The sequence below is a fragment of the Peromyscus eremicus genome, chromosome 10 (assembly GCF_949786415.1).
Source record: "Peromyscus eremicus chromosome 10, PerEre_H2_v1, whole genome shotgun sequence".
Taxonomy (NCBI): domain Eukaryota; kingdom Metazoa; phylum Chordata; class Mammalia; order Rodentia; family Cricetidae; genus Peromyscus; species Peromyscus eremicus.
Window position 1 is genome coordinate 16,855,606 of NC_081426.1, and position 12,189 is coordinate 16,867,794.

The following is a 12,189-nucleotide window of genomic DNA, read 5'->3' on the forward strand; positions in this document are numbered from 1 at the left end:
GTGATAAACAAACGTTATCTGAGGCAGTTGTTGAATGCCACAATGCTATCACATTGAAGCTACAACCTCTCTATGATATCACAGTAATTTAGGGAAAGGTTTTTTTTTTTTTTCTTTTTCAAAATTCTCATGGAAAAAATCCTCAAATATCACATAGTTACTTGGGTTGTGCAGATTATATTGAGATTAATAAAATTAGCTATTAATGCTATTAATCACTAAAAATAACAATGTATATTTAGCTAAATAAATCATTGTGTAAAACATATGCATAACACAACATATGAAATCAAGTACTATATTTTTAAAAAGAAAGTGATTAAGGTTTCCTTTAGGAATTACAGAAACTGTGTCTATGTAATATTTCATTTTAGGGGGAACACTTACCATAAAGTTACATATGCAGCTGGGTTTTGTTTTGTTTTGTTTTGTTTTGTTTTGTTTTGTTTTGTTTTCTGAGACTATGGTGTTGGGACAGAAGCCAGGGCCTCACAATACTAAGTCACACTCCAACCCTGTAGACTCTCACTGTAGCCCATGCTGCCCTTGAAACCCAGATCTTTGTGTTTTGTCTCCAGACAGCCTGAGTCACAGTCAGTCATGAAGTTCTGTTCAACCGAGAGGATGTTTCCTTCTTCACTAATCAGGCACTGAGGTACCTCCATGTGTCTCCAAATATTTTCATACTGACTTCCGAGAAATGGAATCTGTTCCCAGAAGTTGGTCTGGATTCTCAGGACATAAAGTCATACAATTTCTAATGTACTTATTTCCAAATCAAGCTTTCCTGGATTTTTTAAAATATTTTGTCAAATATATTTATTCTATGAGAAGGATTTCATCATGCATCCTTAGCACTAAAAGCAAATGGAAGCCCTTAAACAGAATTTCTACATGAATCTTCACACTGGTATCTGGTCATATGCTGCTCTATGACCAGAACTCACTGATATAATTCTTCTAGACAGGAAAGTTAACACTTTAATAAAGAAAAAGTATGATAAAAAGAGAGAGATTGCTATTATTCAATTAAATTAAAAGAGAAAAAAGAGAAAAAGAAAGAAAGAAAGAAAGAAAGAAAGAAAGAAAGAAAGAAAGAAAGAAAGAGAAAGAGCAGGTATCAATGGTGGGCTTTTCCATAGAAAATGCAAGCAGATGTGTCTCAGCCAGTCGGTATTGTGTAGACCTGACCCCTGAGCCTATGCTTTGTGAGCCTAAATCTCATACCATCACATGAGCAGCTTGGCACACAGAAGCTGCCAGCAGCCCTGGAGGCTCAATTTCAAAGCTATTAGAAAGCAATCAGGAACATGATTAGCCCTCACTCAGAGCCAAGTTTGGGCTTTAGATGCTTGTCAAACTCTGATTCTTCTGAACTAGAATTGCGCTCTGCATCATCTTATCAGGCCAGCTCCACCTTATAACCCCTGTACTTAAGGAACTAGTTCTATAGCAGGTTGAATTTTGAGAATGCCTTGTGTAATACTGTCCCATCACATATTTTAACATTATGTTTTAAGGAAAATTGGGAGACTCTACCTCTACTCATATATAAATTTTACTGTCGTTGTTATCAAATATCTAGGAGACAACTTAAAAGAAGAAAGGGTTTATTTTGGTTAACAATCTCAGTGTTCAGTGTATTGTTGCTTGGCCCTCTTGGTTTGGGAGAACATCATCACATCAGTGGGAGGGTGTAGCACCAGCATCAAACAACATCAGCATATTCCAGACAAGGAGCAAGAAGTGAGCCAGGCGTCAGGAAGCAGATAACCTTTGTGAGCCTACTTCCTCTAGCTGCTCTCCACCTTCCCCAGTTTCTGCTGCCTCATAAAGTAGCCACTAGCTGAGGACTGACCATTCAACATGCAAGTCTTAAGGAGCAAATTTCACACTGAAATCATAACAACCTAAAATTTTGTAGAATCATTCATATTCAAAGTTGCATATGTCACCTCTGGTCTATAGGACAAGCCTATTAAGCACCATGAAGATGGCATGTTGTCTACAGGACCCATGTGTAGTTGAAAGTATGGCTTCTACTTATATCATTACCATCCAAATAAGAGCAATTGCAAATATTTTTTTATGTTTCTTATGTTCTTATGTTTCCTATGTTATGTGGCTAAGATTAAGCCATATTTTACTCTACACAGGCTACTGAAGCAGTATGACACCACAAAATCAACAATATGTCACTTTAATGAGGTGAAGTGAAGTTAATAGATTTTATGAAGGACAAAGTCTGAGCTGCTTTTGGATGCCAGTTGAAGGATATGACATCATATTCCTGACTTTGATTGACAGTTCTCTGCAACTCATCTTGCAAAAGGTCCCTTGTCCTGTTCAAGATTCTCCTGCACATAGAAGCATCCTCCATTGCCTCACAGTGGGCATCACTGGCTTTTTTGTGTCCCAGACAATCACACATAAGCATCTATGCCTCACTTCTGAACTCACGAAGGAGTTTTCTCTCTGATATATTATCAGCAATTCATCAACCTCCTGAAGTTTTTCTTTTTTTTTGAACTCAGAAGAATGTGAAAAAAAGTGTAAAAGCTCTGTCATGTCTCTGCCTCTAGTTGACAGATTCTCTCAGCCATATGTATATATGCATGATCATTTTCCACAGTTTTCTCCAGAGTACCTCATCGCGTTTCATCTGTAATTTTCATGAAGTTTTGCTCCTGACCTGGGATTCTGTTGTGTTAGCATTTTGTAGCTCAGTGTATTATGTCATGAATAGGAAAGCAGTGATTCCTACTTACATGTCAGGATAGATTTTGACCCTCTTAAAGTAATTTCATTTGAAGCAGACAATCCACATAGGAATCATACATCTACATGCTAGACCATTCTCTTGAGACAGCGTCTTAGTTTTTCATGCTGTGAGTCAAGTATCCCAAGAGCTCACTATGTAGCCCAAGAACGTGAAGGACTTTCATTTACATCAGAGGAAGTAATAAACAGTGCAAGCAGTGTGTTGGATGATCTGGATGTAAGGCATCTGCTTCAGTCAACATACAAAATCATGGTCTGTTATGTACTAGATAATTTCTCTCTCCTGCCAACCAAACTGTGAAGGGTGCAGAAGGACATGGGCAAAGTTGTTAGCTCTAATGCTTTAAGCAACATTGATTTTCTAAAGCTAATGTTACTGCTTTAATGTGTATCAATGAGATTCCTTCAAATAACAAAAAAAGTCTTACAAACGGGTATTTCATATCACCTAAGAAGGGACCAGAATATATCACATAGGTTATCTGATTGAATTTGTTAAACAAACCTAGAAAACTCTTGTTTTGTTTGCCAAATACAAAAAAGATAAAGTCAGTTTATCAGGATCACAAACTAGTGGTTACTGAGTAGCACTCAGCTGCAGCACGGTTACCAGTGCAAAAGCTTCAACTCTTAACCCATTTACCATTCAGGGTTACAAGGGATTTAAAATTACCTTGGTTTATACCATAATAGAATGTTTTGAAAAATGCCAGCTATTTCTAATAATTTTAAAACATCAATTATATCCATTTGTCTCTCTACTAGAGGAGAAGAACCTGTAGGTCACAGGCCTTCCTCACACACATGCTATTATCTTTCCAGTATGGGCAACAATGCCTGACCTACATTTTAATGAAAACTAAAATTATCTGTGGGTTGAACTCATGAGTGAACACATGGGAGGCACATCACATTCTGGCAGGTGTCCATGAGTTTGCTTACCATTAGTCATGGACTTTGCAGAAATGAGATCCAGGAAAGATCAGCTTTCTATCATCAAAAATTATTTCTATCACCTGAACCAAGAATCAAAGTTTATACCAAACTTTTATATGTAGATGAAATCTAAATTGTTTAAAGTGTGTTAATGTCATCCGAATTATGCTATAAGTGTTGACTGATAGGAGTGGAAAGAAAGTTTCATAGGAAATCAGCTATGAATTTGTCTGAAAAAAAAAACCCAAAGACATATTTATCATTGAAAACAAGTTTTATATATATGAAAATATTCTTTATTTTGTTCTGAAATATTTCTTAATTTTCAAACAAAATTTCTTACTTAGTTTTACATATATATGAAAATATTCTTTATTTTGTTCTGAAATATTTCTTAATTTTCAAACAAAATTTCTTACTTAGTTTTACATAGTTTCCTTTAAGTTTTGTTTCATTATGATTCTTCTTCCAGAATAAAGATTTTACATTATAAATGTGAATTCCCGTTCCTAGTTTATGAGTATGTATTTTAATTTCATTAGAACTAGAGTTTTTATTATTATTATTAATGTTTTTCTCATTATATTTCTTTCTTCTATGTGTCTCTGATAAGGATTTAGTTTTAAAAGAACTGAGAAGTGTCATTTAAGATAAGACCACTCAAACCTAGTTAAAGTATACAAGCATTTAAATAGTATAAAAGTAATAAGACAAGGAAAAACGATATTAAAATCTACATGACAAAGATGATATAATATATCACTCATAAAATAATTTGTGACAAATATAAATTAAGCTAGGTTAAAGTATAAAAATTTAAAAATAATAAATTCCCTTTCAAAGAGACAGTGAAAGTATTTTGGAACACCCACCCCCATCTTTTTTTACATAGAAATCCATCTACACATTTGGGAACTTACAAAATAAACATATCTATCTCCTGCATTATAATTTAACATGAGGTCTGATTCCAACTTTAATCGAGTAAAAATGATACATCTATTATCACTATGGTGTTTATTATGTTAATATATGGATGTCATTTGTTTTGTAGTCCAGCTTCAGTTGATCGATATTTCTGTAGTTGTAAATTGTGCTATTATAATTAATGATAGATGTGTGTGCTATATGTAATTTTGGCAATCATTTTTTTCTCAGGATAAATTTGGATAAGTAGAATTTCTAACTCAGTAAGTATAGCTAAATTTGGTTTTTAAACATGTATTGAAATTTCTCACAGACATTCATGGTAAATCACAAGCTCACAGAATTTTAGAGTAGAATACCCTACCACTTTGAACTGTGCTGTTTGTTATTCTGCCTGTTGTGGTCTCCAGTAAGGAGGAGGTCTGAATGCTAGTGCCCTTTTAACATGAACATACTGAAATCCTAACTCCTGAAGTAATGATGTTGAGATGTGGCCTTTGGGAAGTCATGAGGTCTTGAGAGCTCTACCCCTGTAAATAAAATCACTGTCCTTATGAGTGAGCTTGCTAGATCACTCGCCCATCTTGTGAAGGAAGCCACTTTCTCTGGACACCAGTCACGTTGGTATGCGTGATGGTTTGAATAAAAATGTTCCCATAGCTGAATGTATTTGAAAGCTTCCTCCTCAGTAGGTGGACTGTTTGGAAGAATTAAGAGGTGTGTCCTGGCTGGAGAAGATGTTTCTTTGAAAGTGGGCTTTGCCGTTTCAAAAGTCTAAATCACACCTAGTTTCTCTTTCTCTCCCCATTCTCTCTCTCTCTCTCTCTCTCTCTCTCTCTCTCTCTCTCTCTCTCTCTCTCTCTCTCTCTCCTGTGTGTGTGTGTGTGTGTGTGTGTGTGTGTGTGTCTGTCTGTCTGTCCCCTCTCTCCTCTCTCCCTTTCTGACTATGCCCATGGATCAGGATATAAAGTTCTCAGCTTCTTCTCCAGCACTGCCCAGGTCTGCATGCCACCAGGCTCACCTATAAAGATAATGGACTAACCCTCTGAAACTGTAAGCAAGCCCACAATTAAATTCTTCTTTTATAAGAATTTCCTTGGTTGTGATGTGTCTTCATAACAATAGAAGTGTGATTAAGAGAATCTAGCCGGGCGGTGGTGGCGCACGCCTTTAATCCCAGCACTTGGGAGGCAGAGCCAGGCGAATCTCTGTGAGTTCGAGGCCAGCCTGGGCTACCAAGTGAGTCCCAGGAAAGGCGCAAAGCTACACAGAGAAACCCTGTCTCGAAAAACCAAAACCAAAAAAAAAAAAAAAAAAAAAAAAAAGAGAGAGAGAATCTAATTATCATGATCTCAAAGCCTTCAATGCTGACTGAGATTAATTCTGAGGTTTATAGGTGATCTCCTTTAGTGTACTTTGTTACTGCAGCCTGAATAGACTAAACCAAATATTAGGGTTTGGCAGAAAGAAGTTAGCTGTATTCAGCCAGACTCTTGACAGTCATGACACTGTGTTCCCTTCTGGCCTGTATAGGGGCACTTTTCAGAGTATCTGACATTAACTTATGTTGATTGACACAGGATAAATGTATTTGAATACACCCACCTTCTCATTTATTCTATGACCATGCCTTGCTACTAACCTCTGGGATAATATTTTTAAGGGATCTCACTAAAATGTTCTGTATTTATTTCAAGTGCAAGCCTAGGACCTGACCTGCTTTAATGTCTTTGACTAAACAAGCTTCAGAGACATCCTTCAGAGAATGAACCACTAGAAGTATGTGCAAGCAATGATCTGTGTGTATTGGCTCACACAATTTGTTGTGCATGTATCCTCTCAAACTCAAGCATTCATCAGAATCTTCTGCAGAGTTTGTTTAAAACAAAGTAATGGAAACCCCACCAACTTCTGGGCTCAGTTCCAGAACTCTGTATTCAATAAACATTGCCTGTGCTAGAAAATGTGTGATTTTAACATACTCCCAGGTAGTGTTGATACTGCCTATTAGTCACCTCCTTTGAGGACCGTTGTGCTAAACCTGATTGTTCCTATATTATGCAGGCATTGACATTCTTCCAGGGTGTTCTCTACTAAGTTCCTAGAACAGCTGTTATTTATCTAATAAAGAAAATGAGGACTTCCTTGTGATGAAGTTGAAAGCTTCACCCCCATCTCTAATTTTTTTCTTGGTTTTTGTTTTGACAATTTTAATGAGGTTCTGAAGGAACAGACAGATGACTGTTCAAGACACTTTCACACAGAAAGGCATTTCTCACCTAATTCAAACTTTGCCTAAACTCATTAATTTCTACTTTATCATTAATCTTATCTAAGAGAATGTCAACAAAAGTTAATAATTGACTTAGTAAATTTGATTGGTAAGGATTTAATATTCTTTTAGGAAATGTTCTACTCTTATTTACTAAGAAGTTAAAAAATGACAACTAAAGGGGAGAAAATTGATTTTGCCACGTACTCCAGTGTTTTATAGTTGATTTAACCAAACACTCCCAATGTATCATGGTTGGTCTGATCACATTCCTGATGATTTACAGTTAAATTCGTCACATACTCCAAACTGTTTTCCTTTGGAAGATTCTAATTTTCATTCAATAGTAACTTTTACTTTTCCTGATTCTGTTATCCTTATAGTTTCTACAAAGTTTATTGTTAGAATGTTGATAGGTATCTCTTCATTATTGGTGTACAAAAACAAATAATTATACTCTCTAAATATTTTGTTAATACTCACAGAAGTATTTTCATATAATAAATTTATAATCAATAGTCTGAGAGAGACAGAGACGGAGACAGACAGACAGACAGACACACACACACACACACACATAGAATGAATTAGTTTTTTTTTTTTCTAGAGATGAAACCCATGATAAGTTACTAAATCCCAAGTGGTAAGCCCTAGATACATACACAGATGAGCAACATTAAATGAACTCAGTAGACTGTGTGTGTATGTATTACATGCGGTGTGTGTGTGTGTGTGTGTGTGTGTGTGTGTGTGTGTGAGAGAGAGAGAGAGAGAGAGAGAGAGAGAGACAGAGAGAGAGACAGAGACAGAGAGAGAGACAGAGAGAGAGACAGAGAGAATAACATTTAAGGAAACAGTCATGAATTTGAGAGAGAGTTTGGAGGGAAATGGGAGGAGTTGGTAGAGGTTAGATGGGATGGAAATGATGCAAATACAGTACTAAACTGAAATTCTAACAAAAAAATAAAAGGCATTAAACATAAATCTCATAAAACTCATATTCAATTTTTTAATTCTCAAAATTCAGGCATAAGTACACCTGCCTAATATTTTAATTGTGAATATTTGTTGTACTATTTTACTGATTATGGAAGGCAAGTGAGCACAGTAAGATGTGTTCAGAATCCTGAGTGTTTAGATTTCTCATAAGTCCCAGTGAAATTCTGTTTTAAGCCCTATGTTCTAATTAAAGTGAAATACACAGTGAGACCAAAGATGCAAAGCAATTAGGTCATTTACAAACCCCAAACCATCATTCTTAATAACCTGAAGGATTTTTTTTATTTCATTGAAAAGTGAAAAAAAGGAGGCGATATTTATTTGTGAGTAGAGATCCACAGATAAATTAGTGTCAATTATATAAGCTCTGTTAGAATTTTTTAACCATATTTTTCACTACTTAAATTTCTTCTTTGATGATTTCACACACATAAATAATCCATTCTGATTATTTTGGAGCAAGTAAGATATTCAAGTGTAGAGTATAATAAAAGCAAAATCTGTATGGTTATTATATGTCTCAAACATCCCATTCCTAAGCATTTCCTCAAGTGACCGGTAACTCTATCCACACAAGAAATTCTATGAAAAATATAACGGCTTTATTTTTAATACACTAAGCTTTGAAAAAAACTGAAGTATTTATGAAGTGGTGAGATAACAAATACATTATAGCCCATCTAGTGCTGTACTGCCTAGACACAAAAACGTGCAAGCAATCACCTTCCTGCCATTATTGCAACTCAAACCAGGAAATAATGAGTTAATATACAGTCTACCATTGCTACAACTGCATATCACAGAGATGCATCTCTAGGACAGATACAACTTTAAACACAATAGTGGATCATTTGTACAAATGTTCAAGAAAGACACGGCCCTTGGGGTAGAATTGAAAATGGATATATGGAATCTATTTAAGATGCAAGATGGCATGTGCTCATGTGGTTTCACATATATGCAGACAAAGAAGAAGAGTGAGAAAGAGTTAAAGAAAGTTCACTGTTAAAAGAATCAGGAAAGTGATGAAGGAATTGCCCATGCAAGGAATGTAATCACTTTTTGCCTCTGTGGTGTGTTAAGGCAATTGCAGAACGTATGGATGAAAACATTAAGCAGGAAGTAGGATGTGAAGCAGTAATCAGAAACTCTGCAAAATCGATGACAATGAAGATTTAATTATAAGCCTATGTGTTACTTAGAAAGGAACACAGTTAAAAGATTCTCCTGTTAAGAATGTAGTAGAGAAAATATCTAACTGTGAAAGGAATATATGAAGGATTTTTAAAATAAAAAGCATAAGGCAATAGCAATTGTTGTTGTTGTTGTTGTTGTTGTTGTTGTTGCTGAGTGATTGAGGAGAAAGCCAGTTTGGTACAATGCTCAAGGACCTGAATGTAATCCCCAGAATGCATAAGTAAATCCCCAGAGTTCACTGGACAGGCACCAGGGCCTAATCACTGAGTTTCAAGCCAGTAGAAATTTTCCTCCAAAACCAATGTTTATATCATCTGAGGGGCAACAGCTGAGGTTCAATTCAGTAGTATTTTATTCCACAGTTTGTGCCTGAACTATGTATGTATTTCTCTCAATCTTCATCCTCTGTGAATTTACCACAGTGATGTGATATGAAATACAGCAGTCATGGCCCCATAAGTGTTGGGTTCTTATTGTGATTTGCCTAGAAGTGTCAGCTCTGATATCTTACCCAAGTACTGCTTCCTTGAACCATTTTTGCTATAATAGTGTCTAAGATACAGTTGTCCAAAAATAAAATATTTGTGAAAATGTGCATACATATCTTTGTTGGAGTGGAGAATTTGATAAGGAAGAATATCCATAAAGAAGTACAGAATAAAAATGCTCTGGAAGATAGAGAACCCAGAGGATGGATTTTCTATCTTAATCATCTATTTGTTCAAAAGAAAAGAATGTAGAATTTAATATCTATGAAAATCTCTCTTATTTTACTAGTATTTCCTACACATAAAGTTAGTTCTAACTGGATTTTACTTAAAAGTATTGAAACTTAAAATGGACAAAATTAATTTGAACGAATATGTGCCTCATGAAGTCATGTTCAAAGTATGGGACAGAAAGTAACTATTTTCCTATTGACTCTGTTAACTAATTGTGCTGGGACCCAAGCTCACTTGCTTTCAACCTTTAGAAGATTTGATGTTTGGTTTACATGTTGTTTTTGAACTTGTGATTGTTACAAGTCAGCAATCTTTGTGCAAATAACTCTTTAATCAAAGAATTCCCACAGAAAATGAAATGTAGGACTTAATTTCTCATTAAATGCAGCATTTCCTTATTTTGACTTATGGTCACCAAAATGATTTATGGTGAAATAAAAGAACAATATAAAAGATTTATGTTCATATAATAAAAAGGCAGTTTCTCTTTAAGAAGAGCTTCCAGTGTAGGTCAGTTCGGGCTGTCTCTTGACCATTGCCAGTAGTCTGTTGGGGGGGGGTATCTTTGTGGATTTCAAACACCCTAATTGTTGTGCTAGAAACCCCATCCAATGACTGAGGGAACCAGATGCAGAAATCCACGGCCAGGTCCCAGGTGGAGCTCCAGGAGTCCAGTTGGTGAGAAAGAGGAGGGTTTGTATGAGAAAGAATTGTTGAGACCAAGGTTGGATAAACCACAGGGACAAATAGCCAACCAAATGGAAACACATGAACTATTAACCAATAGCTGAGGAGCCCCCAACTGGATCAGGCACTCTGGATAAGTGAGACAGTTGATTAGCTTGATCTGTTTGGGAGGCATCCAGGTAGTGGGACCGGTTCCTGTGCTCAGTGCATGTGTTGGCTGTTTGAAACCTGGGGCTTATGCAGGGACACTTGGCTCAGCCTGGAAGGAGGAGACTGGACCTGCCTGGACTGACTCTACCAGGTTGAACTCAATCCTCAAGGGAGTCTTTGCCCTGGAGGAGATGGGAATGGGGGGTGGGCTGGAGGGAAGGCTGGGGTGGGGAGAACAAAGGAATCTGTGGCTGATATGTAAAATTAAATTAAATTATAAAATTAAAAAAATTAAAAGAAGAAGAGCTTCCAGTTTGTCCTATACATGTTTTACTACTGGACTACCCAACATCTGTCTCTCTGTCTTGTTGTTAGACAGTCTGGCCTCCATGTCTATAGTCATATTCCCATAATCTGCAAGACCATGGATTTGCTGCAACTTCTTTGATGCACTACATCTTAGCTAACCAACCTTCCAAGTATTTCAGGGGGACAGTGGTATCTGAGTCTTCATTTTCCTCCAAAATCCACATATTTATCTGTTCTTCGCTGCTGTTTCCACATCTGTGTTTATGAGCAAATGTTCTCTTGCTTGTCATCAGCCAAGTAGCACTGGGAAAGAATGCCAAAGGATAACTGAATGTTAATGATTTCCTTTACTACTTGGATAAATGTCAAGAGTGTGTCCTCTGTGCAATACACCTGATTCATACCACTGTATGACATCCTGATAGAACTTTAAGAAATTTAAGATGGAGAACCAGAATACAAACCAGTTATTTCAAGTAACACCATCATGAGCAAGACCAAATATTTGGAAAATCAGCATCTGTAGGTATTGTATCAATGTATGAATCATCACAAATAGCTCTAATAGAGCCCATGGTTTCTGTTAACATGAAGTGAAATTGGTAAATATACCCATCACTTTCTACATCTAGATACAGCAGTCAGAGACTGTGTGCACAAAACTGGTTGTGGAAGTCACAAAGACAACAAGTGCAATGTGAGATCTGCAGAGCACTCTAAAGTCACAAGAAGCAAAGCCACAGTGACTCTCTTGGTAGCATGGCTGGATGTGAGGTCACAGAGTAAGAACACTTATGGTGAAGGTGACAGGGGGAGTTCATCTATGGGTAAAACATCAAACGTAAAAGTTTTGATGGAGTGTTATATGGAACTGTTACCAAATACAACAAAAATGAACTGTATCTTTCAATAAAGCAAAAAAGAATATTGAATATTTCCACCATAAATGATAAATGTTGAATGAGACAGACATATTTAACCTGAATTGGTAACACATAACACACACATAAGCATGAAAACACCAGATGGCACTCAGTAATACGTACAATTTTAAGGCTGTATTTATCCTTAGAAACAAAAATAATGGATAAATGAATAAGCCAACACTCCTGCCATGCGAAAATAAGAATATCTCCAAACACAGGTGGAGATTTTCTTCCTTTTGAATACTGACAGGGAATCTCAATGCTGAATGAGACATGTATAAAC